We start from the raw sequence: 27920 nt of genomic DNA, 5'->3' as shown, positions 1-27920 counted from the left end.
ATCTTCGTACATGGACCTAGCTCCTTCCAAGCTTTTGTAAATCATATCTTTATGTTCTGGCAGATGGAGAGCCTCACTGATAGCCTCTTTTGAAAGGTAAGCCAAAGTGTTCCCTTCCTTGGACACGATTGCTCTTGATTGTGGGTCATAATGGCGGGCACACTCGACCATCAGCTCATGGCACTGGACTGCTGGAGGGAAACCGGCCGCCTTGATGATGCCACTTTCAATTATTCTCTTTGCGACAAGTGATGGTTTTCCAATGTAAGGGACCTCTCGAAACTTCTTCACACTGAAGTTTCCCAAGTTGGTATCTCCAATGTTGCTCCACTTTGACACGATCTTGGTCTCCAATTCTTCATTCCTTTGATCTTCCTTCATGAGATCTGGACGACTAGTGGATGCTCCCGCCTTTGGGGTCGCCATTGTGACACCTACACAATATTTCATAATGAGTAATATATTTTGCAACGTAGGAATATATATTAGAAAGGAAGATTTAAGCTTTTAATTAGGAAACTTCATGATAAATCCTTGAGTTATCATTTCCTAATTAACTATGCATTTTCAAAAAAGCTTGAAGTTCTAAATTCAAAATTTCGACATTGGGATAAAGGTGATCACGCCATACCTCCACTTTGAATTAATTCTAAGAAATGATGCAAAAGTAAGGAGAATTCGCTAGGCAAAATGAAGATTGAAGACTCCCTTTAGCAAAATGCGCCTTCCTCTAGTCTTCGCAAGCATCAACTTACCACCTCTAGTCTTCAACGCTTGAGGAAAATTCGCTCCAACTAAACTAGATTTCGCACTTCTTCCTTGCTCTTCCAAATCGCATTTGAAATAATGAGTGAATGATGGATTAAAGTCGCTCAACACACCTCTCTTATATAGGCGCTCACCATTTCATTTTCCCATAGGCCGACTTGACAAAATATTAAAATAATACCCCAAAGCGCCCCATTTTTAAATTCTTATTTAATAATAATTAATTTCGAATGCCTTAATAATAAAAATCGATTTTCCAAGGCTTAAGTTAATTATTAAATACCAACGCACCCTTATTAAATGCCAATTTAATAAAAAAATTTCCAAAATATTTCGAAGTTTTTAGCGAATTTGGCATTTAATGCAATTTGAAGGATATTGGTGCCCAGGCATGGTGAAAAATGGTGGATGTCAATAACCTCGCTCTGGTCCCTGGGAGAGGGACAGGAGCGCCTTTTCATTTTTGTCCTCAATCCTTCATTTTTTTACGTTCAAAACTTCATCCTTGACGTTCAAAATGGCATTTTATCTGGAACTTTAAGTTCAATTCATGTGATCTTTGGAAGGAGCTTGCCTTAAAGCATTTTCGCCCTGGTCCCTTGGTGAGGGACAAGAGCGATTTTTGTCTTTTGTCCTTGATCTTTATCTTCTAAATTGCCAATTCAAGTTTGGGGGTAAGCAATGATCTTCATCGTTCGTTCTATGCATGTTCAACTCGCCTTCTCAAGACAAAATGGGCTTTCCAAAGATTTTCGCCCTGGTCCTCCAGTGAAGGACAGGAGCGAATTTTGTATTTGAGCCTAGTGTTGATTCTTGGAGGCGATTCCTTGTTCACTATCTTTCGAAAGGCATTCCCCATCTTGTATCACCTTGTCTTGGCATGGTTTTGGAGGAAAATTGTTGATTTTATAGAAAATCGCCTTGGTCCTTCAGTGGAGGACAGGAGCGCTTTTTAGTTTATTGCACAATCTCTTGACCACATCGACCTTCAGTTACTCCTAAGGCATAAAACATGATTCCCCATTCCATCTTGAGTCTTGGAAACAAAAGTAGCATTTCAAAATGTTAGGCGATTAGGCATATTTGAAGATTTCGCTCTGGTCCCTTGGTGAGGGACAGGAGCGCTCTAGCCAATTTTCATTGAATTCTATGGTCTTTGCAACTTCATTCCTCCTTGAAACACTTTAAATATCATTGCAATCTCGTGCCTTGAAGCATTTTCGTCCAAATTTGGAGGGGGAAGCTAGAAAATGTGTTTTTCGCCCTGGTCCCTTGCTGAGGGACAAGAGCGATTTTGCTATTATGAGCTCACTTGTGCTTTGCTAGCCCTCGAAATAATTTTCAATGGATCCATTACGCCCTCTTCTATTCATCTCAAACACAAAACTTGCCTTAACTTTGCAAGATACTTGCCTTGTTAGAAAATCGCTCTAGTTCCTTGCTGAGGGACAGGAGCGAATTTGAAAATCGCTCTGGTTCCTTGCTGAGGGACAGGAGCGCTTTTGTTACTTAAGTTGATTTTCTTCATTGTGGCCCACTCAAGTTATATTCAACGGACAGAACACACTCCCCTTGACCTCTTCAAATCATAAAATCACTTAAATCTTGCAAGGATAATGCAAATTTGGGATTCAAGCTCCGGTCCTTCAGTGAGGGACAGGAGCGCCTTTTGCCCTCTAGGCCAAATCATTACAATTTTCATCTCGAAATTCCTTTGCTGGAGAAGATATCATCCTTTTACAAGCCATGAACGAGAGCCCAAGTCCAGGAAAGGTCCCAAAAGGTGTGTGTAAAGAAAATCGCCCTGGTCCCTTGGTGAGGGACAGGAGCGAATTTATCTTGCTAGGCAAAAGGTCCAACCTTTCATTGCTTTTAACTGAGTCAGGATGCTCCATTATGCTCATTTCATCCTTCATTGTGTCCTTAATGCTTCAATTTGATCAACCAAGGCCAAAAATGACCAAAATAAATCATTTCGCCCTGGTCCTTTAGTGGAGGACAGGAGCGAATTTATCTTAATCCTTCAAATTTCATCATTTTCAAATCTTCAAAATCCTGAAAATCTTCAATTCACGTCCAATCATCTCCCTTGGAGACCCTGCACAAAACAATTTAAACAAGTCAGTAACCAATATGCACCAAATAACATTTTCGCCTTAGTCCCTGGGAGAGGGACAGGAGCGATTTCACCTTTATAAGCCAAAATATCCACAATTTAGGTCTTCAATCATTTCACAAGGCATAATTAGGTCATCTTCAAGGCCAGGGACCAGTTAGCAAGCCTTCAACAAAATTTTAATCAAAACTTACCTAGGCAAGAACACACAATTCCATCATCAAAATGCTAACACTTAGACATAGCTTGAATTTGCCTCAAAATCCTGATTAGACCTAACCTGAGACATACCTGACTCCCTGACAGGCTCATCTTATTTCAAAATTGCAATCTTCGGGAGGATGCTTAATAATCTTCAAAATTTGACTGGACATCGGCTTGAAAATATCCAAAAGAAACCCCTAAGGCTTAACCCTAGTCCAGACAACTCACTTAATCAAAACCCTAAAAGCAGAGAGAAGAACAGGCAAAACAAAAGCAAAAAGAGGGGGTCCCCATTTTAATGGGGCGATGTGTGAAATGGTCACAACATCTGGCGACACCACTGAGAAATGTTGGTAAACATTTGGGAATCAATCTTTCTTGAGGAAGACTCAGAGAACCTCCCTCAATAAAACAAGGAGTTAAACAACACTTACAAGAAGAGATCTTCATATTGAGACAAAGTATCAAGTCCACAGTTACCCATGTGTGTGCAAATGAGTTAATTCCCCTCAACAAGACAATCATGATCCTCCAGGTTCCCCTGTGATAAGCTACGTAGTTTATCTGGACTCCAAAAGCATCCTGGATAGAGCCTCGCTGCCGGTCAGACGTCCATAGTCCCGACGAGGTTATCGCCGCAAGCTCACGAACATTGCTCCATTGCCAGCCAGGCGTCTATAGCCCCGATGGAGTTACTCGTATATTCCCTTTAGCCAATTTGATATTTTCTTTTCTGCTCATTTTCTTTTCTTTTGATTTTTTCTTTCATTTTCTCATTTTTTCTCTTGGATACTGCTTTTTGCTTCATCAATTCTTTTGGCTTGTGAGCAGTGAAGCTCACTAGGGTTTGAGGATTGCAGTGGCGCTGAAGTCAGATTTTAGACTTTTCACCGATCACAGCTTCGCCTAGAAACCACAACGACTCGGAGATTATAAGTGTGAAAAGATATATAACTGAAGGACAATAATATCTAAGTTCAATAAGCTAATCTTGCTTCATTGCAAATACGGCCTGACTCAAAGTTTTATCAAAAGAAACCCCTTTGTATTTCCAAAAGACCTCATAATTGCTCAAATGCAACCAACAACCTAGCGAGAAGTCAGAGCGCTTCATGACAAAATCGCCCAATTTCAAATGGACATCCCTCAGGACAAACAACTAACCTAAGACAAGACACCTAAACTAAGACCCAGAAAGCAAAGCGAAAAGCAAACAAAAACAAAACAGAGAAAGGAAAAAAAAAAACGAAAGCAAACTAAACTAGCTATGTACAAGGGAAGGCCTTTTGCATCCTAAGACTGGAAATAATGTTTGAGATACCTCCCATTGACAGGCAATGGGACATCTTCTCCGGTTAAAGTCTTCAATCTGAATGCATTTTCTCCCAAAATCTCTGAAATTTGATAAGGGCCTTTCCAAAGCTTATCAAATTTGTCATGCTCTCCCCTTTTCTCGTGTGCTTTATCCCAATATAAGACAAGATCTGAGATCCGGAATGCCTTGACTTTAGCTTGCCGATCGAACCATCTTTTCACCACTCCTTGATGTTTTGCAAAATTTTCCAATGCTTGATCTCTCTTTTCCTCAAGATTCATTAACTGTGTTAATCGAGCTTGAACAGCATCAGTGTCTTCCATGTATTCCTGGATAAATCGCAAGGTCGGGATCCTGAGTTGCATGGGGAAAACTGGGTCTTGGCCATAAACCAGAAAGTAAGGTGAAATTCCTAATGCGTTCTTGGTCCTTATTCTGTCTGCCCAGAGGGCAAATCTCAATTGGGTATGCCATTCTCTCGGACTTCTTTCTAGCAGCTTTTTGATAACACTGAGTAGGTTCTTATTAGTTGACTCAGCTAACCCATTACCCTGAGGATAATAATTTGATGAGAATTTGAGGGTTATCCCATACTCAAAAGCCCAATTTGAAAATCTCAATGATGTGAAGGCTGAGCCATTGTCGCAAACCAATGCATAAGGACATCCAAACCTCGTGATAATGTTCTCTTCCAGAAATTTTATTATGGCTTCGGTAGTACATACCTTGAGCGCTTGTGCCTCTGACCATCTGGTACAATAATCAGTAGCAGTGATGATATATCTATGTTGTGCCGAGGATGCGGGGTTGATGACACCAATAAAATCCATTCCCCATTTGGCAAATGGTCTCGCTTCAATCACTGGATTCAATGGCATGGCAGGGTTTCTTTCTCTGAAAGCTGTGACTTGGCATGTGTGGCAAGTCCTGATATGATTAAATGTGTCTTTGAAAAGCGTAGGCCAGTAATATCCTGCTCTCAGGATCTAGTGAGCTGTAGCGAGGTTGGCCCCATGTCCGGTCCCAAACTTGGAGTGAAAATGTTCAATTATTTGTTTGGCCTCTTCTTTGCCAACGCATCTCAGATATATCCCCTCGTGATTCCTGCGATATAGAACGGATCCTTGAAGCATATAATGTTGACATTTTATTCTTAATGCTCTTTTCTGTGTGGGTGTCATGCGAGCAGGGCACTTGTTGTTGAGCAGGTATGTTACAATTTCTTTGTACCATTCATCGGGAGTGACATCCTCTAATTCATAAACCTGTTGGATTAATCCGGGTCCGTCAATTGCCAGTGTCTGTGCCAAAGCTTGTCCTTGAACAAGTTTCATAGGCTAGATTTCGATATCAAATTCTTGGATAATGGCGACCCACTTGCCTCTTCTTTCTCCTAGTTCATTTTGCATGAGGAGAGTCTTGACTGCTGCATCTGGTACTATTGCATAAATCTTGGCCCTTAAGAGGTAATGTCTGAATTTTTTAATGGCTTTGACCAGTGCGTATGCTTGTTTCTCAATGTTGGGATATCTGAGTTCGGCATCTTTCAGTGGGGTGCTCATGAATGCAATTGGATTCTCGTCCCTTTCTTTACTTCTCTGGGTGAGAATAGCGGCACAAGTGTAATCAGAAGCGAAGGAATACAGGTAGAAGGGTTTGAGGTAATCAGGACTGATCAATACTGGCTCTTCTGCGATTGCCGTCTTTATCTCCTCGAATGCCCTCTTGGCTTGTGGCGACCATTCGATCTTTGCATTCTTCTTCAGCATTTCGTTCAAAGGTCTGACTATCTCAGCAAATCCAGTGATAAATTTTCTGACAAAGTTGATCTTGCCGAAGAATGATTTGAGTTCTTTCTTACTGGCTGGCAAATTGATAGTAGATATAGCTTTTACTCTTTCAGGATCGATGGAGATTCCTCTTTCTGAAATGACATGTCCTAAAAGTTTTCCTTCTGTTACCCCAAATATGCATTTCTTCGGGTTGAGAGATACACCATATCTTTTGCACCTTTGGAAGACTCTTCTTAAGTCATCCACATGATCTTCTCTTTTTCTGGAGAAAACTATGATGTCATCCATATATATAATAATGCACTTTCCAATTAAATCTCTAAAGGCGATATCCATGGCTCTCTGGAATGTGGCCCCGGCATTGATAAGTCCAAAAGGCATTCTTTTGTATGCAAATGTTCCCCACTTGGTAGTAAAAGCGGTCTTTAGTCGATCTTCAGGCTCGACCAAAACTTGATTATATCCTGAATATCCATCTAGAAAAGACATCATCTACGACCCATTGACAATCTGCAACACTTCATCTAGCGATGGTAGCGGATAATTGTCCTTTTCCGAAGCTCGGTTGAGATTTCTGAAATCAACACATAATCTGATCTCTCCACTCTTCTTTCTGACAGGAACCAGGTTGGCGACCCACGTCGAATGCCTTACCGGGAAGATGATTCTGGCTGAGAGCAGCTTCTTAACTTCTTGATATATCAGGGGTTCCAATAAAGGATTAACCGGTCTTTGTCTCTGCCTAAATGGTTTGCTTCTTGGCTTCAAGGGGATTGTGTGAGTGATAATTGCGGTGTCATAAGTCTTGAGATCCTCATAACTCCATGCGATGACATCTGGGAAATCTCTCATATTTTTCAGGATTCCATTTCTTTCTGGTGCGGTGCAGGTCTTTCCAATGAACACATTCTTAACTTGTATGTCATCACCTACGTTGATTGTGTCGCACATGTTTCCTTCCATGCTGTGGTTTTTCATTTCTTTCAATTTGTCGAGATCAAAGATTCTTTCTAACTCCACCATGCCTTTTGGAATAGTGTTTGTCTTCAAATTCAGAACTCCTTCAGCATCCAATTCTGTTCCCTCGACTTCTTCTTCGTCAATGATTTGAGCTATGAAGATATCCGTGTTGGTCAAGAAATCCAGTATGTGCTTGTCATCTTCGAAAACTTGAAAATTGGTGATGTTATCCGGGACTGAAGGTACTGATGTTAATTCTACCGTGAACTTCTTTAATCCTTCCATTGCTAACGGTATCAAAGAGCTGGCGGCTTGTGCAAGGGAATTAGCCACTTGGTTTTGATGCCTGTATATAGATTTGATGTTGAAGGCCTTGAAACTCTCGATGAGGTCCCAAACTCGATTTCGGTATCTGGTCAACCTTTTGTCATGGCAGACATACTGTCTCCTGATTTGCCTTATAGCTATTTCTGAATCTCCATACACTTGCAGTATTTTTGCTTTCTTTCTGATAGCCATCAGTAACCCATGAATCAAGGATTCATATTCAGCTACATTGTTGGTGCAAGGGAATTGTAATCTATGAGCGGCAAGATAAGTCTCCCCTGTTGGGCTAATTAATTCGTAGCTTGCTCCGGATCCTTGTTTGGACTTAGATCCATCGAACCTTAGTGTCCATATTACATTTTCTTGGCCTTCGGTTCCTCGGTCCTCCTGGCTTTCGGTTGATGTGTCGGATAGAATCTCGTCTTCTGAGGAGCTTTCATCTTCTGAATGTTCCATTTCTTCCACAATCAATGTCTGTGGGACTTTTTTGTATACTTGCTCTAATGCAGTCTGGCACAAAGCACAGGATAGTTCTGAATGGATGGCATTATGTATCCTACACCAGTTAGGAAGGAGCAGATCTCGGACGGATGCCAAGTTACCAAGTTGCATACTTTGTTGTACGTTTCTATGTACGAACTTTCTGAAATTTTCAAACATTCCATCATCTTCTTGGTCGGATCCTTGGTCACTTTCCACAACAATTTCTGTAGATTCCATCACCTCTTGCTGACCATCTTTGTCTTGCAAGTTTTGTATCATCAGGACCTCTCCCACTTTAGGCTTATATGTCCCTAGATCTGATTCTAAGAACAGGACTTCATTGTCTTCCCCATACTCAGTTATCATAAGTCTCAATCTTGGAGTACTGTCGATTTTGATTTGATTTGGGACTCCTCTCCATGGTAGCCACATATGTGCAAAGTCAGTTGACACATACCCATTCAATTTTCGTGACCAATCTCTACTCAGAAGCATCCCATATGAATCGGGAATATCCACGACTGATATGTCTATGAAATTTTGAACCCTTGGGTCCGCAGCCAATTGCATGTGGATATTGTTCAATTCGCCCATGACTGGAACTTCTGTCTTGTCTAGCTGAGTGACTTTTCTTTTGGTAGGGGCGGGAGTTATTCCTAGTCTCTGACAGACAGCTAAGGGCATCACATTGCTGGAAGCTCCTGAATCATAAAGGCAATTATGTAGTAATTTCCCAAAAATTCTGACTGATAGCAGGAACGGGGCCGGTTCATCTTTTCCTTGGGAAAGGACTGAGGAATCCCCACTGTGTTCTTGATGTTCTACTTCATTGACCTTCGGATTGTCATTCTTTGCTAGGCCCTCCTCTTTTGAGTGATCGGTCTTGTTTGGAGATTTCCCTTTCTTGACCACATCTTTCTTAACGGCAACCTCCTTTCCTGGAAGATTCTGACTAGTGGTGAGACTTTCTTTGATGGCAGGTTGAGTTTTCTTAGTCTCGCCCCTTTTGAGTAATATCTTGCCTTCCAACATATCTTCTTTTTTGGTTGGGAAGGCTATGGTCTGGACCATGCATTCGTCTTGTTCAGACGGCTCTTTGTTATCGGCTTCCTCTTGGGTCATATTGATGGTAGCTTGAGCTTTGTTGGTCGAGTTCTGAACATTCGACCTTAGTGTGCTTGACTCACTTAAGCTATTAATCACTGTATCTTTAATTTCTGAGACCTTGAGTAGCTCATAGAGTGGTAGGCTAACTTTGACTCTCTTGAGTTCTTCCAACACCAATGTGGCCAATCTTTTCATTTCGTCGCCCATGGGAGGTGTAATATTCTTTTGCCTATATTCTCGCGTATGCTGAGGATACTCTGGGTTATTGCTGGCCTGTGGATCTGGAGGAGTAGAGAAATTGTTTGGAGGAATCGATGTAGTTAGGGGTTCCTGACTTCTCTGATTTCTATGATATACCCTTTGATTCACACCTCCTGAGGACTGGTGGAATACCTCCTTTATCCCTTCAACTAGGACACTGTTGTTCAAGGGTGGAAAATAATACTCTGAGTCTTCAACGGGTCCATTTGCGGATGCAGGTGGGAACTGGGAACCCGGAGGTACCATTGGTCCATTAGCAGATTCTGGTGGGAATCTCCTATTTTGAGTCTGATTATCTTCTTCTTGTGAATATCTGTAGCTTTCCACAATCATGGCTTGATCATACCGTGTAGTTGGGACCATTTTGTATCCAGTCGTGGGCGGATTTTCGGGCGGATCGTTGCTACGCATCTCTTGCTGGAATATGTCAGCTGCAATTTTGAATTCAGAACACTGTAACTCGGAATGCTGGTTTGTATTGTGGAGTCTACACCAACTAGACAAGGCTGCTTCTGCTAAAAACACTTTACTGGTAGGATGACTTTCTTGATTCTGGGAACTTGATGGGTTATCCAGCGGCGTCACTATGTTTCCATTATTAGGAGCAGTATTCCATGTTCTCCTCTGAAAGCCCTGGTTGTTATTTCCCTGATAATTGTTCCTGAAACCTTGATTATTATTTCCTTGGAAATTTTGATTGTTTGTATGTTGACCGTGGCTGACCCTCTGCATGTTTTGGAGTTGATTATTCTGGTTTCTTAGATTAGTTACTTCGGTTGACAGCTTCTTGACTTGTTCGATCAACTCTTTCATTTCATCTTTCTCTTCTTGTGTTCTTGAGGAGTTTGTTGCGTTTTGCAGGTACACAGGTTGTGCTGGTGGAGCTTGTGAAAGTGGAACTCCGGGATGAGGCACCAACTGGTTTGTCGGCTGTACACTAGGATATGTTGCTTGTGGAATGGGATTCATAACTGGAGTCTGGTTGGCGAGTGCCATACTAACTGCTTGCATTTGATTTGGTGCTGCGACAGGTCCCATATGTAGTAGTGGCCCAGTAATATTCTGTCCCATGTGCTTATTGACTTCAATAGCTTTTGCATATGCTGCGTTTAGATCATTTGGTATAGGATGTGTCCTTACGACCATGGCGGTAAGATGATCTAGGGCTCCATAATAGATTTCTCTTGGGTCAGCAATGAGGTAGGGATGTCGTAACATCGTGTATGCGCGGTGAAACCTATTGTTGAAAGAGGTGATTGGCTTATGTTCTCTCCTTCGGATTTCAACAAATTGTCTATACAGCTCGGCCGGCGTGGTTGGTATACCAAACTTAGCAATAAATGCATCCTTCATTGCGTCCCAGGTCCTGATTGACCCTATAGGCAAATGAATGAACCAGAAGTACGCCTCTTCTCCCAATGAGTAGGGAAAAAGCCTACATGCTACATCTCCATATTCGATTTGTCTGTTACGAAGAAGATCCTCGAACATCTTGATATGATCCTCTGTTGTACGATTGAAATCACTGACATTGAATTTGGAACAAAAGTGCTCTGGATTCTTTGGCATATCATGATAGACTGCAAATTCCAATGGTGATGGGTTGTTGATTAGCCAAGTAGCGCCATTAAGTGCATGAGCAGGAGGAGGAGGAGGAGGAGCATTGTGTGCCATCATGCTTCTCGGAGTTTGAAAGCTTGACAAGAGACTTGATGAACTGGCTTGGCTTGTCGGTTGAGAAATCGCCTGGATACTCGCTTGAATTGCTGCTTGTACCTGTTCTTGAAGAGACGGAGCTTGTGATGACTCAGGAGATTCCTCTAATCTTAGTTCAAACTCCTTGGGAGTATCTTCTCTTTTGACTCGTTTCGACCTTGAAGTAAACTGAAGCTCACCCAGATTTTTGACGCCTGGTGTCGACCTCGATATCCTTTGATGTTTCTCGGGCGAGAAAGAACCAATGCGATCCAGCGTGAAGTTTTGTCTTGCGGAGATTACTGTAGGTTCCTTTGATTGCGAAGCCCTCTAGCGACGACCCTTCGGTGTTCTTCAGCCCTATCTTCTTCTTGTTCCAAGATGATTCTCACTCTGTTGTACTCAGCTTCACTTCTCCTTACGTTCCACGCTAGGTGATTCAATCCGGAAACAATATCTTCTTGAATGTTGCCTATCTCCAAATTAGGTTGCACTACTTGATTCAATCCTTCATGTGGCAACACCATCGTGATTCATGATCATGCTTGAAATGTATTCTCTTTTTTTTTTGGTAAATTTTCTGGATAGTACTGTTTCCTTAATGGAAGCTCAGGCCCTCCTTCTAGCGCCAATTCTGTTGACGTGTGTTTTGTACACAATCAAACACAGAATAAAATACCCAAGGGTACCTTATCCTCTCTTGAATAAAGCCTCTGATTGCTGAAGATGTCACAAAAAAGGATCAATCAGGATGACTCCAAGGTTCTTTGATGTAGGGTCTCTACGAGTGGATAAGCACCAGTGGTCGTTGTGAATGCTGTTTCATCAAGGGGCCTTACGTTTCCGTATTATAGGAACAAAATTTCCAAAAACTAACAAGTTCTCAAAAAGGATCAAAAGGTGGGGTTTGCAAGAGATGAATTCTAATCTAATCCTAGGAATGACTCAATGTAGGCTAGACTTGGTAAGATCGCATCAATTTCAGTAGAGTTGTTATTCCTTGGCAATACTGAAATTGGTAGAATCTTACCAAGTCTAGCCTACATTGAGTCATTCCTAGGATTAGATTAGAATTCATCTCTTGCAAACCCCACCTTTTGATCCTTTTTGAGAACTTGTTAGTTTTTGGAAATTCTGTTCCTATAATACGGAAACGTAAGGCCCCTTGATGAAACAGCATTCACAACGACCACTGGTGCTTATCCACTCGTAGAGACCCTACATCAAAGAACCTTGGAGTCATCCTGATTGATCCTTTTTTGCGACATCTTCAACAATCAGAGGCTTTATTCAAGAGAGGATAAGGTACCCTTGGGTATTTTATTCTGTGTTTGATTGTGTACAAAACACACGTCAACAGGTTGGGAATCCGTGCACATGCACTTTGGAACCACAGTCTTAGAATATGGGTTTTACTTTGAATCTGATAGATCAAAATGTAATAATAATGGGTAGGAAGCTTGTACACACATAGGCCATGTCATACTCCTAGCTCATGACCCAACCAATGGTGACCAGTCACATGCTATAGAACACAATCTAAGCACTACATCTGAGCCACAACCCCTATGTATTCACGTACAATAAATTTGGCTAGCTGACTTCTCAATAATAAGGTGTAATTCTTGCAATTCTATTCTTTATACAAATTCACATTAATATTCCTACATCACATAACATTTAGTTCAATAAGAAATTTGCATATGCATTAGTAAACAATAACTGGGAAATTGCTATGCATAGATAGTCTTCACAAGTCTAGGGTCCATACACAATTCGTTCTGATACTGATGTTAGAGAGACTCCATTGTTTACTAGTTCATGAGAATCTCTTTTTTTGCTCAATTTAGGCATACTAAAAATAGGATAAGCTGATTTGACTTGGTTTGACCTTTTTCATTTAACAGACACCTACATGTTTGTGTTCATAGAAGTCAAGATTGCATGTAGTTCTGGTACCTACATCTCACACTTGGTGCTAATCCACCTGTCATTGTTTTGGAAGTTTGCACAAAGAATAGTGGGCAGTTAAAGTTACTTTGATGGTCAAATTGGAGCAGATCATGGGCTTTTCCAAAATTTGTGGTCTGATGAACTACCAGACCATAGATTTTAGCTCTTTGTATTGTGGGTTTTTGTTCGTGTCACAGGCAGACTGTAGATTCTCAGTAATTATGGTTAGGAACTTAGGACTGTAGAATGCACCGAAAGTCCTTGTCTTACCTTCCTTGGGACCATGGGTTTTCTAAAACTGTATGGTCTCTTCTGTTGGTGGACCATTGGTTTTTAAAAAAAATGGCAAAGTATGTGTTTGTTTTTGTAGTTTTTCCAAGAATTATCTTTTTGATCTTTGCTCTTGCGTCACAAAAATGACTTTATAGACTTATGCAACATGTCTGCTCAGTCATGCAAACCTTTCTAAAATTTAACACTATAAGGGTATCAAAGAACCACATGTCCTGGTTGCTACGACCGCAAAACAGGGAGCACTGTTATGTTGTATTTGAAATAAATGTTGTTGGCAATGCTGTGCACGTGTATACAATGTACCACAGATAGGTCCTTGCACGTGTATGTTATCATTTTGTATGGCCTGAATGTCTTAAATAATTGAAGGGCAAATGTGTTGTATGAAGGTAAGCAACAAGGACACGCTGCAATTTGTGTTGCAGACCTCTAATATGAACATTGGTATCTCCAATTCAAATCAGATATCTACTTTGAAATTAGATATCTTGTTTGTATATTTAAGCTTATCTCTATGCGTACCTGTCTATGTTTTCATTTTGTTGCACAATTCAAATCGGATACGTGCATAATTAACAATAAATCAAATCAGATATAGAATTCAAATAAGATATACAATTAAAATTGGATGTACAATTCAAATAAGATTTACAATTGAAATAAGGTTTACTATGTTACAAAATACATGAGTATACTGCAACATAAATTCCCATGGGAACTGTTTGCCAAATACAGTCACCTATATGTATAAGGTATACAATTCAAATAAGGTGTCTACAATTCAAAATAGATATGAACTTTGAAATCAGTTATTAGCATGTAAAGAATATCAGGGCAAGCGTAAAGAATTAAGGGCTGATGCCAATAATTTAAGGGCAGATGTTAATATGGACACAATTTAGGCCAAGCATAAAGGTATTATGGATTTGCGAAAAGGTTGTCCAACGGGAACCAATGTTACAAAATACACGAGTATACTGCAACATAAATTCTGATGGCAACCAATTGCCAAATACAGTCACCTATATGTATAAGGTTTACAATTCAAATAAGGTGTCTACAATTCAAAATAGATATGAATTTTGAAATCAGTTTTTAACAATTTAGGCCAAGTATAAAGGTATTATGGATTTGCCAAACGGTTGTCCAATGGGAACCAATGTAAAGACTAGGATGAATAAATTAGATCAGATGCGCATGTATACAACACTGCCAACAACATTTACATTATCATACTTGAAACAGTCTTGTTCATATTGACATCATCCTCATGAAGTGATTAGCATATATAGAGAGAGGGCCATGGTGGAAAAGGGAAAAAGGGGAGAAGAGGAATCGGCATCAGCAATTGCATAACTGCAAATAGGACTAATATCAGAATCTGTTAACGTTGGTATTCACTCATGGCCATATGAATACAACCTAAATTGAATATAGACAATCAAGTGATTAAGGGAATAACTCAAGTACGATCAGATCGGAGCATATGCAGTGAACAAATACCACTGCCCAGGAAGACTGAAGCATTCAGCATAAGAGAGCATAAGTCTGGATCGACTCAGAAGCTGAACATCATATACACCAAAGGACTTTATCTTAAGATCAGGCATAATACGAGACTGATATTATGTCAGATCTGCCTTCCTCAGCACTTTCTTTCTCACAATCAATCGTGGTATATATGTGTGTGTGTGTGTTGCTTATGCATAATAGAGAATGCTTAAGTATATGTTCATATGATAGAATATAAGGTGTGCTTGATTGTCTAAAATTTACCTTGTAGGAAGGGCTTTGGGTGTAAGCAAAAGGGGTTTAAGAAGGCTAAGTAAGCAGGCCGTCCTAGAGTTGACCATAATGGCTCCTAGGACCTAAGGGTACTTACATAGAAGAGCCAAGGAACCCACTTATGACCTCCACCCAACTCTGCAAAATGGCACTTGTCTCTAGGGAGATGAGACATTGATGGGGAAAGCAGGTACAAGCCACTAAGCAAGCAAGAGGGCTGTGGTAGACATCCTCTCTTGGGCTTAGTGTAGAAATCGCTTCGATCGGACCCATCATGTCCCTTCTCCAAACCCTAATATGCTCGTACAGTATTATTGATAGTATATGAATATGAAGTAGTTTGTCTAACCCTAATGATTGAACACACGAACACACAGATATATATATATATATATATATATATATATATATATATATATATATATATATATATATATATATGTTGCTTATGCTATGAATGCAGGATTCAAATTCAGGTTTGCTTTATTAAAGAGATATTACTTGGTAAGATGTAACCCTAACCCTAATTTGTTACAATTTTGATTTTAGGGCTAAGTCTAGGGAAAATTAGGAAGGGTACATTACACTTGCTAGGAATTTCCCAATGGAGTTGCCAATTGAAGATAGACATGAAAAGCCCCAAAAATGTAGTGACAAGTTGGGTAATCTCCCCCAAATTGGGTATTCACTTACCACATAGAAGAAACCTTTGTTGCAAGGGCCAATGCAGATTTGACTACTGAGAATAGGTTGCCACTTTTCTAAGATATACTTATTGATTTCAACCAAGCTAGACTAGAAACTGTGGAATTGACAAATAAGAGTATGATCCCTGTGTTGATGAAACATGGGAGGATTAGCTTGTGAAATGCATGCTTTGCCTGATAAAAAATAGTAGAGAAATTTTCATTTCTTTTACTAGATAAAACATGTTTACCTTCTGCATGGGGCCGTTTTAGGCTTGAGGGAGCCTTTAGAAATTATTTTTTTCTTTTCCTAGGGGAATTGGCGTGGGAAATCAATGAACTCAACCCAACAAATGGGTTTGGATAGTTTATGCCGCTAAAAGGGATGGCTATAGTCAAAAGGGCAGAAAGGATAACTGAAGCATCATCTAGAATTTCCACATAAGAAACTTTAATTGAGCTATAGTGTGTCAGAGACTTGTGTTTGTTCTATGTAAAAACCCTAGATCTAGTGGGAAGATTGCCATCTAGAATGCTATTGCAAACAAAAGAACCTTTGCAACTTTCAGCTCTAAATAAATCATAGGATTAAGGTCTTCTGCATAAACTCAAATGCATTGTCACTTAGCAGCGAAAAATCTGTGGGAAAGAGGGTGGGAGGTGGAGTCTTAGACACAAGGTGCCATGAAAGATAGTGGATGTGAAGTGGGAGAAGCTCAAATGTTTAGGAGCAGCATCACCAAATCTTTTTGCTTGCAACCAAGATGAGCTTTACTTTTGTTTTAATTCATATGAATGCAATTCCTATTTTTAGGTTAATCTATGTAAATTTTTATTATTTTTATGTGTTTTTTTGCATGGACGTGCCCAAAACTTACCCAACCCAATTTTTTATTTTGTCAACATACCCAATTCTTTTTTCCCAAGCCTGAATTTGTAATTTAGCTGTTAATAAAGTACTATTATATATTTTTAGTTTTTCATTAAGTCATTGACCATAAGTATTTTAATAATTTTGTAAACATAAACTCAAGGCTGGTATTTACTGGTTTCATATTTTTTTGTAATTTTTTAGTGAATATTTTTTATAACTATTTTTTAATTAAAATTCTAATCTAGATTTTGAGTGACCATAACACATAAATATTTGCATATAGATTATACTTTATCTTTTTAAATATTTCATTGAAATAAAGTATTGATGTAGAGTGCAAGGTTATTTTTCAAGAATTTTTTGACATCATTTACTATTTTTCTTGTCATCTTGAACATATTAGAATATTTAATTATATTTGTCACCCATATTTAGTTCCTTGTTTAATGGTCATTTAGCTTTTTAGTTAATTAGCTTTTTAGTTTATTTAGCGTTTAGCTTTTTCTTTTTAGTCAATTAGCTTTTAAGCTTTATTTAGCGTTTAGCTTTTTAGTAGTTCACTTTAAACGACTTGTTCTTAATTTAGAACGTCGTCCTTGTAATCTCTTTATGTACGCTTGTATATTGTTGAATAGATTATCCGATTATTGAATCATTCATTCAATTTATTTTTCATGGTATCAGAGCAGGTCGATGGGATTCTTTAAAGTTTGGCGAATTTTTTAATAAAAATTCATGGCCTTCTTTCTGGAATATTTTCCAGATTTTTTTTATTTTTTTTTATTTTATAAAAAAACGTTTTTGTTTTTTTGAAGGCTTTTTGAGGGTTTCGAGGGTTTCTTGTTTGTGGGCAAATTTCTTTGTGCTGGGCAGCAGTTCATGTTTTTTTTAGGGTTGTGGAGATTTTTGGGTCTGCAACCTGGAGTTTTTTTTTGCAGATTGAAAATTTTCCTAGGGTTTCTGCAATTTTCGACTAGGGTTTTGACCCTTCAGTTCAAGTCGAAATTTTATTCTGGTTGCAAATTCTTGGTGGGTTTTTTGAGACCTCAATTGGGTCGTCATTAGATTTTCTAGGTGCATCGTTTTCCGTGCCTCAATTTTTGAGCCGTCGGATCTACATTCTAATTTCAGATTCTTGGTGGATTTTTCGAGAGCTTTTCTGGGTTGGTCCTTGTTTTCTGCGCCTCAAATTTTGTGCTAGCGAATTTGCCTTGGAATTTAAAAATAGTCCGCAATTTCTGCTAATTCTGTGGACGTCAAGAATTTTGGTGTTTTTTGGGCATCGTTTATGCTGTTTTAAGTTCGCAAATTTTTTTTAATTTCTAGGTTTCTTCCAAACCTTGAAATTCGCGCCAGAATTTTCCTCCAGGGTTTCAGATTTTTTGTGCAGCTGCTATTCTGATTTAAAAAAAAAATAGATTCTTCTGTCTCTTGCTTTCACTCAGTTGACCTTGATCAACCTCGGATTCCGTGATGGCATCTTTGACCAGCATCATGTTGGAACACAGACAGAAGTTCAATAGCTACCACAACACCTGGAAACAGTGCATGTTCATGATATTTGGATATCGTTGCCTTGATCAGATTGATTTAGGCCAGACCTCGTCCTACAGGTCTCAGGGTTTTCACATTTTTTTACCTCAAAATTTTTTCGCAAGGTTTAGAATTTTTTCCTTAAAAATTATTGTCATCTGCAAAGCTTGCTTGGGTTTTCTGATTTTTCGCCATAAAAAATCATGGGAGGGTTTTGCTTGATTTTTCCTCAAAAATCAGGGAGTGTTGTTTTACCACGTGATGTCTGGTATTTTACCACGTGATGTCTGGTGTTTTCCTGCACGATGTCTGATGTTTTACCGCGTGATGTTTGGTGTCTTACCACGTGGTGTCTTGGGTCTTGCCATGCAAAGTTTCAGGGTTTTGTTCGATTTTTTCCACAAAAATCGTTTCAAGGGTTTTCACCATAGTTTAAAAACTCGTGGACTCACCACGGACTCGCCACAGACTCACGAGTCCGTGGGAGCCACGAGTCGACTCGCCAAGGACTCGTGAGGCGAGTCCATTTGAAAGACTTGCGAGTCTTTTGCAAGGACTCGCGTGAGTCTTTTGCACGAACTCGCGAGTCTTTCAAATGGACTCGCGCGACCCAGAAAAACCATCAGGCAAGCTTTAAAAATGAGTTTTTTTTCGGTTTTTTTGCCTTCATTTGGCGTAACTCCCCCCCTTTTTGATTTTTTTGGGGGTTAAGGGGTAACCCTAATTGGACGTGGGCCAATAGAAAAATAACACCCAACGCCTTTATAAAATAATAGAAGTATTTTTGACCCCGCAAGGGGCGATGCCCCTTGACCCCAACTTGGGGGCGCTGCCCCCAAACCCTCGTCAAAAAATATAGGGGGAAACTACACTGATGGAAGTAGGGAAAATTTAACAAAAATGATGATTTGTATCTTCAGTTTTGGAGGGTTTGCCGATTTTTCCTCAAAATCATGGTTTCAGGTTTCAGTTTGGTTACCCAACGTTAGGTTGGATGGATTATGGTATTCTTGGTTATTAACACTTTTCAGATCTAGGGAGGGTCTCCACCGCAGCAGAGTGTTCTTTTCGTTTGTGATCAAAAGACTTGCAGTGTCTTCTGTAGGGTAGTTAGTAGATAGAATGACCATTAAGGGAGGGTATTAGAATGTATTAGAATATTTAATTATATTTTAGTCACCTATATTTAGTTCCTTGTTTAATTGTCATTTAAGCTTTTAATTATATTTAATTATATTTAAGTCGTTTAGTTAATTAGCTTTTAATCTTTATTTAGCGTTTAGCGTTTAGCTTTTTCTTTTTAGTTAATTAGCTTTTAAGCTTTATTTAGCGTTTAGTTTTTTCTTTTTAGTTAATTAGCTTTTAAGCTTTATTTAGTGTTTAGCTTTTTAGTAGTTCACTTTAAACGACTTGTTTTTAATTTAGAACGTCGTCCTTGTAATCTCTTTATATACGCTTGTATATTGTTTAATAGAATATTAAAATAATGTTAATTTTAGTATTAATGCTCGATAGTGTATATTCTTTTTTTAGTTAGATCGTCTTCGATCTTGTCAGCAGTTTCTTATTAGAAACTTGCTATTCTTGTAAATATTCTTGTATTATATATGAGCGTCTTGCTCATTCTGTAATTGAATCAATTCTTTGAAATCCATATGCTTCTGCATTTGTTTTATGGTATCAGAGCTATAGGAGAATTTTTTTTCGAAATTTTTTTAATTCTAATCTCCAATTAGTGGAAATTTTCGAAATTATTTCTGGTTTTAAAAAAAATCTATCTAGGTTTTTTAAGTTTCTAGCTCCTGTGTCTACCTCGCGGGTTTGTACAGTCGCGTTTTTTTTGCGACCTATGTTCGGCGGCGTCCGTGGCTCTGTGCGCGACCTGCAGACGTCGCACTGTTTTTTTGCGTCCGCGGCTCTGTCTCCGGCGGCGTCCGCGGCTCTGTGCGCGTCCTGCAGTCGGTAACACTGTTTTGGGCTCGTTTCTGTGGGTTAAAAAAACCGCGTGAGGCCATCTCTACTGGTGGCGCGACTTTGTTTTCTTCCTTGTGCCAAGTTTCTTCTGTCTGCTGATTTTCTGGGCGTATCATGGCTTCCACGACCCTCTAGTTTTTCGATTAAGGTGTTTACCTTCAAGTTTTTATCGAAGATACATTTTTCTTGCAGATTCTTGGTGGGTTTTTCGAACCCCAATCTGGGTAGTTGTCCGTTTTTTCTGGGTGCCTCGATTTTCATGCCTTGATTTTCGAGCCCGCGGATCCAGATTCTGACAGCAGATTCCTTCTGGGTTTTCGCACGCATTTTTGGGTTGTCTTTGGATTTTTTTGGGTCAGCCGAGATTTTTTTTTGGGAAACGTGCAAATGGCTTCTCTAACCAACCTGATGTTAGAAGGCAGTCAACGCTTTAATGGCAACAATTACAACATCTGGAAATAGCGTATGTTGACCATTTTTGAATATAGGCGTCTTGACCAGCTTGTTTTGGGAAAAGAGCTCAGTCCTGGTACACCTGGTGCAGATCAAGATAAGTTTGATGAACGCAATCGGGAGGCAGTTATGCTTCTCAAACTCTCAGTGACTGATGATCAGTTACCGCAGATTCCTTCTGGCAAGACAGCTTCCGACATCTGGAAGCATCTGAAGGAATTGCATGAGACATCCGACAAGAGCCGAGCATTCTTTCTAAAGAATCAGTTGTTCTCCATTATGATGGACGAACGTATGTCCTTACAGGAACACCTCACAAGGATTAAGGACATTCGAGATCAGCTCGACGCTATTGGTCGGAGTCCGGACTATGGAGGAAGAAGACATGGTAGTAATCACTCTGAAAAGTCTTCCGAAATCGTATGAACACTTCATTGAGACCCTCAATATTACTTCCACTAATGTTGATCTGAAGTTTTCAGAATTGTGCACCAGACTTCTGGAGTAAGATCGTTGGAAACAACAGTTTGGTAGTGGTACTACATCAGCCTCCTCGGAAAATGCTTTCCCAGCCCAATCCTTTCACAAGGATAAAGGCAAATTTCAGTCCTCTCAGTCTTCTCAGCAGAAAGGCTCTTCTCAGACACAGGATGGAGCTAAGAAGAAGAATGTGCAGTGCAATTACTGTCACAAGTACGGCCATATAAAGAAAGATTGCCGTCAGAGGCTCGCTTCTGAACAAAAGAAGCAGGGAGGGTCACACCAGAAGGCGCATGTTGCTGAACATTCCGAGCAGAAAGAGTTTTCCCTTTATGCCTTTATGGCTAAGAGGTCTTCAGATCATGCCAGGTCTTCTGCTTGGTACATCGACTCTGGTGCATCACGTCACTTTTCTCATCGGCGTGACTGGTTTACAGACTTCTCACCTTTCAGTGATTCCGTTGTATTTGGCGGAGGTGAGGAGTATACAGTTGTTGGCAGAGGCACTGTTCAGATACAGTTGTTGGCAGAGGCACTGTTCAGATACAGTTTGGTGGCAGGACTCTCCTTTTTCTGAATGTGTACTATGTTCCTGGAATGGAACTTAATCTGCTCTCTGTCAGCCAGATTATGAGGAATTCTCCTCAGCTAGATGTGGTATTCAGTGCTCACAAGTGTTCCATCATTGATCAGGAGACTCGTCTTATTGTTGCTGTTGGTCTAGAGGATCATGGCCTATATAGGCTTCTTGACACTGGTGATTCTCCTGAAGTGGCTTTGGCAGCTCGTGTTTCTCCTCTCAGCACTTTGTGGCATCAGAGATATGGACATCTCAACATTCAGTATCTCTCTCAACTATCTCGGGAGGGACTTGTTTCAGGGTTACTTGATATTTAGACTCAGCATCTTGGAGTATGTGGCGCCTGTCAAGCTGGCAAACAGCATCGAACTTCATTCACACATGGAAAGTCTTGGCGCGCATCTAAGGTACTTCAATTACTTCATGCTGATGTTTGTGGTCCTATGAATACATCTTCTGTTATTGGTTGCAAATATTTTTTGCTTATTGTAGATGATTTTAGTAGAAAGATGTGGGTGTACTTTCTTAGACACAAATCAGATGTATTTAGTATCTTTCAGAAGTTTAAGTCCTTTGTTGAAAAAGAGTCTGGATGTAGCATCATTACTCTTAGGACAGATAACGGGGGGGAATTTTGTTCTTCTGCATTCTCCAACTTCTGTGATACCCATGGCATCAAACGCCAATTGACTACACCCTACACTCCTCAGCAAAACAGTGTTGTTGAGCGTCGCAATCATACGGTTGTTGAGATGGCTCGCTCTATGTTACAACACAAGAGTGTTCCGAATAAGTATTGGGCTGAAGCAGTGTTTATTGCTATCTACCTACTTAACCGTTCTCCTACTCAGGCTGTTAAGGGGAAGACTCCAGAAGAGGTTTGGTCTGGTCAGAAGCCTAAGATCAGCCACCTGAAGGTTTTTGGCTCTGTTGCCTATGTTTGGATTCCAGATGCTAAGCGCTCCAAGTTGGATTCCAAAAGTCAGAAACTCATGATGACAGGATACAGTGATCACCATAAGGCCTACAGACTGATAGATATAGACACTGAACGTCTTAACTTCAGTCGTGATGTTGTATTTGATGAAGACAGAGGATTCTTTCAGTCCCCTTCTTCTGAGCAGAGTTCTGAGGATCAGCCTCACAGTGTTCTTATTCCATTAGGTTCACCTGATGGGAGGGATGATGCAGAATCTATTTTCGATGATGCACTACCTGAGTTCCCTCCGGAGAATAATCCTCCTCTTGCTGCTCCTGTTCCTGATCCTGAGCCTCTTCCAGCTCCTCCAGATGTTAGCACTTCTACTCTCCGGCCTAAATGGTGGACTAAGACCATTGGTGATCTCAGGGATACTGAGCTCATTGAGGGTAGAACCTCCCGTAATAAGAGCAAACAGCAGCATATAGTCAATTTTGCTCTCATGGCTAACATACACAGTGTTTTTGAGCCTCAGACATATTCAGAGGCTAAAGGTATACCTGAGTGGGAACAGGCTATGGAAGCTGAGTTCCAGAGTCTTCAGAAGAATCACACTTGGGCCCTTTCTGATCTTCCTTCCGGGAAGAAGCCCATTAGCTGCAAATGGGTGTACAAAGTAAAATACAAAGCTGATGGAACCCTAGACAAGTATAAGGCTCGTCTTGTTGCTCGTGGGTTCTCACAGAAAGAAGGCATTGACTACGAGGAGACTTTTGCTCCTACAGCCAAAATGAGTACCATACAGCTCGTTCTTGCCTTGGCTGCCCAGTTCAGTTGGAAAGTCCATCAGATGGACGTCAAGAGTGCCTTTTTGAATGGTGACTTACAGGAAGAAGTCTACATGACGCAACCCCCAAGATTCAAGGTTGCTGGTCAAGAACAGAAGGTTTGTAGACTAGTCAAAGCACTCTATGGTCTGAAACAAGCTCCTCGGGCTTGGTACATGAAAATTGATAAGTACCTGACAGATCATGGTTTTCAGCGGAGTCCATCTGATGCAAACCTGTATATCAAGCATACTAGTAATGATATTCTGTTTGTGGTTGTCTATGTGGATGACTTAATCATTACTGGCAGTTCAGCACATTTGATCACTGGGATCAAAGAGGATTTGTGCCGCACCTTTGATATGACAGATTTGGGACTTCTACATTACTGCTTAGGAGTTGAAGTCTGGCAGACTGAGAACAGTATCTTTCTCTCTCAGTCCAAGTATGCCAGAAGTCTTGTGGACAGGTTCAGAATGCAGGATTGCAAACCTGCCTCTACTCCTATGGAACCCGGGCTCAAACTTTCAGCTCAGTCATCTTCACCAGTTGTGGATGAATCTCTGTTCAGGCAACTAGTGGGCAGCCTCATCTATCTTATTGCCACTAGACCTAACATCAGTTTTGCAGTGAGCTACATTTCACGCTTCATGACAGCTCCCAAGGCTGATCATTGGATAGCAGCGAAGCGTGTGCTGCGTTATGTGAGTGGCACTCCTGATTATGGACTTCTGTACACTCGGAGTTCTGATCCTATACTTAGTGGCTACACAGATTCTGACTGGGCAGGTTCGGTTGATGATCGCAAATCTACAACAGGGTATGTGTTTAGTTTGGGATCTGGTGCTGTCACATGGACTAGTAAGAAGCAGCAGGCAGTGGCTCTCTCCTCGACAGAAGCAGAGTATCGGGGAGCAGTTAAGGCATCTTGTGAGGCGGTTTGGCTTCGACGAATGCTTGCGGATATGCATGTCTCCCAGGCAGGTCCTACTCCCTTGTTCTGTGATAATCAGGGAGTGCTCAAACTCGCCAAGAATCCAGTCTTCCATGAAAGAACCAAGCATGTGGAAACTCATTGTCACTATATTCGACAGCTGGTTGAAGACAGATCCATCCAGTTGCTGTATGTTCCTACCTCGGAGCAGCCAGCAGACATCTTCACCAAGCCCCTTGGTCCTGATAAATTTGTAAAATTCAGGTGGTCTATAGGTGTAGTTAATAGATTGAGCATTAAGGGAGGGTAATAGAATATTAAAATAATGTTAATTTTAGTATTAATGCTCAATAGTGTATATTCTTTTTTTAGTTAGATCGTCTTCGATCTTGTCAGCAATTTCTTATTAGAAACTTGCTATTCTTGTATTATTTATGAGCGTCTTGCTCATTCTGTAATTGAATCAATTCTTTGAAATCCATATGCTTCTGCATTTGTTTTATTGTTGAATAGATTATCCGATTATTGAATCATTCATTCAATTTATTTTTCAAAACATGTCATTATTTTCAGTAACAAATTTTGATTTATTAAAAAGAGAGAAAAATCAAGTAAAATATAACAAATTTATATTTTTGAGAAAAGCTAAAACTGAGGGCTATTTACTTATATAATTTTTATGTTTTATGATATTATTTGACCCAAATTGTGGGGTCCAAAGTGGTAAATTTCAGTGATGTAAGACAGGGTGGGGGAATTGATTTAATGATTGTTTAAAACCCTAGTTACCCTGCTAACCAAGTCACCGTGAGTAAAATTGCTAAACTTCTTTCTTTGTACGAATTAGAAACTCAAATCACTAGCAACAGGAAGGTGAGTCAATATTCTATCCATACATATGACTGTTCAATCAAATGGAACCCATACAATACCATACAAGTGTAGAAATAGAGTAATTACAGAAAAAACGAGTTTCCAATTAGTTGCCAGTGATTTCAAAACAAAACTTCAGGAATTCAAATTTTCAAAACTCATATTGCATCTCAAAAACTGTTTCCAACCGTTGGCTTACACAATTTATACCAAATTTGTGCTCTTTCCCGCAGTGACAACAGACCGTTGGGCTACAAGACTATTCGACTCCCACATTTGAAAAATCAAATCTGAATACTGACATTGGAATAACAATTCCAAACTGACAAAACAACACTGGACACCGACGTCGGGATAACAATCCCGAACTGAAGTCTTTTTCACCTATCGGAATAACTAACATTGGCGGGATAACCTTTTTGTGCAACTCCAATAGAAGAAACTTATCCCGATGTCCCTCTTTCGGCATAGCTATACCGAATGAGGCAATTGGATAACCATTGGCATAACCTTCCACAGTCGGTTAAACAATATTTGACCAAACCCCGATAGAGGGAACTATCTCGATGACATTGATTTCGGTATAGCTATACCGATCGAGACAGTCGAAGGCCTATTGGAATAGCCCTGCAAAGTTGGCTAAACTGGTTTTAGCAATCCCTAGAGTAATAACTATCGCGATGACCCTTTTATCGGGATAACTATCCCGATGACCCCCTTTGACAACTTATTACAGTAATAACGGTATAATTTATTCCGATGACAACATTTGACAACTTTAACAGATTTGCAAAATATGACTTCAAATCTGACATACAGACCTGAAAACATGAAATGACATTACAAATGGTCTCCATAGATCTTATTGAACCAGAATGACATGACCCCGAACTCCTAAGACTCAAACATCTAATTAACATGATGACTAGATACTAGGTGCTCCTACACCATTCAGCTATTAAAAATGATGAATATGGTTTGGAGGGAAAATGGTAAAACATAGATTGTTTAAGGGACACACATACACATGCATAGAATGCCATCTACAAGTCAGTTACAATGTTTTTCTTTTGGTTGCAAGATTGGGGCACACTATTTTACATAAATTGGTAAATTAACATGTGACCCAAGAGTGAGACACACATACACATGTATAGAAAGCCATCTACAATTCAGTTACTATGTTTTTCTTTTGGTTGCAAGATAGGGGCACACTATTTAACATAAATTGGTAAATTAACATGTGGCCCAAGAATGGAACACACATACACATGTATAGAATGTCATCTACAATTCAGTTACTATGTTTTTCTTTCGGTTGCAAGATTGGGGTACACTCTTTTACATAAATTGGTAAATTAATATGTGGCCCAAGAGTGGGACACACTATTGTGCTTCAGTCCCATTGTAGGTTTTTCAGCATCATGATACATCCTTCAAATGTTAGGCTCAAGTACATTTTAGTCAATAGCTGAGAAAATCACTTGTTATACATCATTCATAAGCAAATGAAGAAATATAATATAAGATGTACATCATAACTACTATATTAACATTTATAACACAATCATTTAGGAGAGTTAATATTCATCTCTACAATGAAGCTACTATGTTTTTCCTTGGGTCATAAGACTGCAGCACATTGTTTTGTATAAACTGGTTAATCAGCATTTGGCTCAAGAATGGGACATGTGATTCTTCAGCCCCATATACAGGTTTTTCAACATCATTCACAAGTTTTATACATCCTTCAAATGTTAGGCCCAAATACATTTAATCAATAGTTTCGAACATTACTCATTATACATCTTCATAAGCAAAATAAAGAAATATATTAGATGACATACATCTCAACTACTACAGTTATATTTATAACACAAAATCATTTAGCAAAGTTAATATTCATCTCTATAATGATAGTTGTATGCTCGACCTCTTTCGTTATCACAATGACTCAGGTATTAGGTCTCATTCTGGTTTCCATATAAACATTGGAACCAACTAAATTTGGGTGCCTTCTGACCATGGTTGGGAATAGTGTTATTTTAATAAACAAGTTGACTTATATTATCTAAAAAATGGACCCCTCATATATCTTCTCAAAGACTTCCTCATATTTCATAAGCATTAATTGTTCTAATCAAATATATCCTTATATCTCTAACTAACTTTATTCTTACCTTCCTTGGGACCATGGGTTTTCTAAAACTGTAAGGTCTCTTCTGTTGGTGGACCATTGTTTTTTCAAAAAATGGCAAAGTACGTGTTTGTTTGTGGTGTTTTTCCAAGAATTATCTTTTTGATCTTCGCTCTTCTTCCTATCCTTGTATCCAATAATAGAATTCCATTCCAAGGTCTCTTTTCCTCTATTTATGAGAGTTTCTCCAATCTCTAAAAATGAACTGCATATACCTTGAAATACATATATAAATATATAATTTTGAATGTAAAATATCCCCTATTTTAAAAGTATGCAGACCCCCCAAATAATGCCATGATCGTTTGTTTAATTTGATGGCACCCAAATGACACTCAAATGCCACTTTTAAAACTAACAATCACGTGTCAAATTTAAGCTGGTTGGTTGCCATATCAAATCAACTTGACAATTCCCAAAATTTGACTTGGAGATTTATGAAGTCAAAAGCTAACTGCCTTGAAATTGTTGGACAGAAAAGAGATCATCTTCAATTTATTTAAACTCCAGATTTTCTAGCTTCCCGAAA

General features: G+C 39.6%; 1 protein-coding gene across 8 annotated transcripts in view; it reads left to right on the top strand.

Annotated features, from left to right (window-relative positions):
- LOC131034107 (small ribosomal subunit protein uS10m) overlaps positions 1-27920 on the top strand; it is an 85720-nt gene that overhangs the window by 28974 nt on the left and 28826 nt on the right. The gene's annotated exons all lie outside the window — the stretch shown is intronic.

Source organism: Cryptomeria japonica, chromosome 10, assembly GCF_030272615.1.
Source record: "Cryptomeria japonica chromosome 10, Sugi_1.0, whole genome shotgun sequence".
NCBI lineage: Eukaryota > Viridiplantae > Streptophyta > Pinopsida > Cupressales > Cupressaceae > Cryptomeria > Cryptomeria japonica.
The sequence above is the reverse complement of the archived record's forward strand: the minus strand, read 5'-3'. Positions and strand labels throughout refer to the sequence as shown.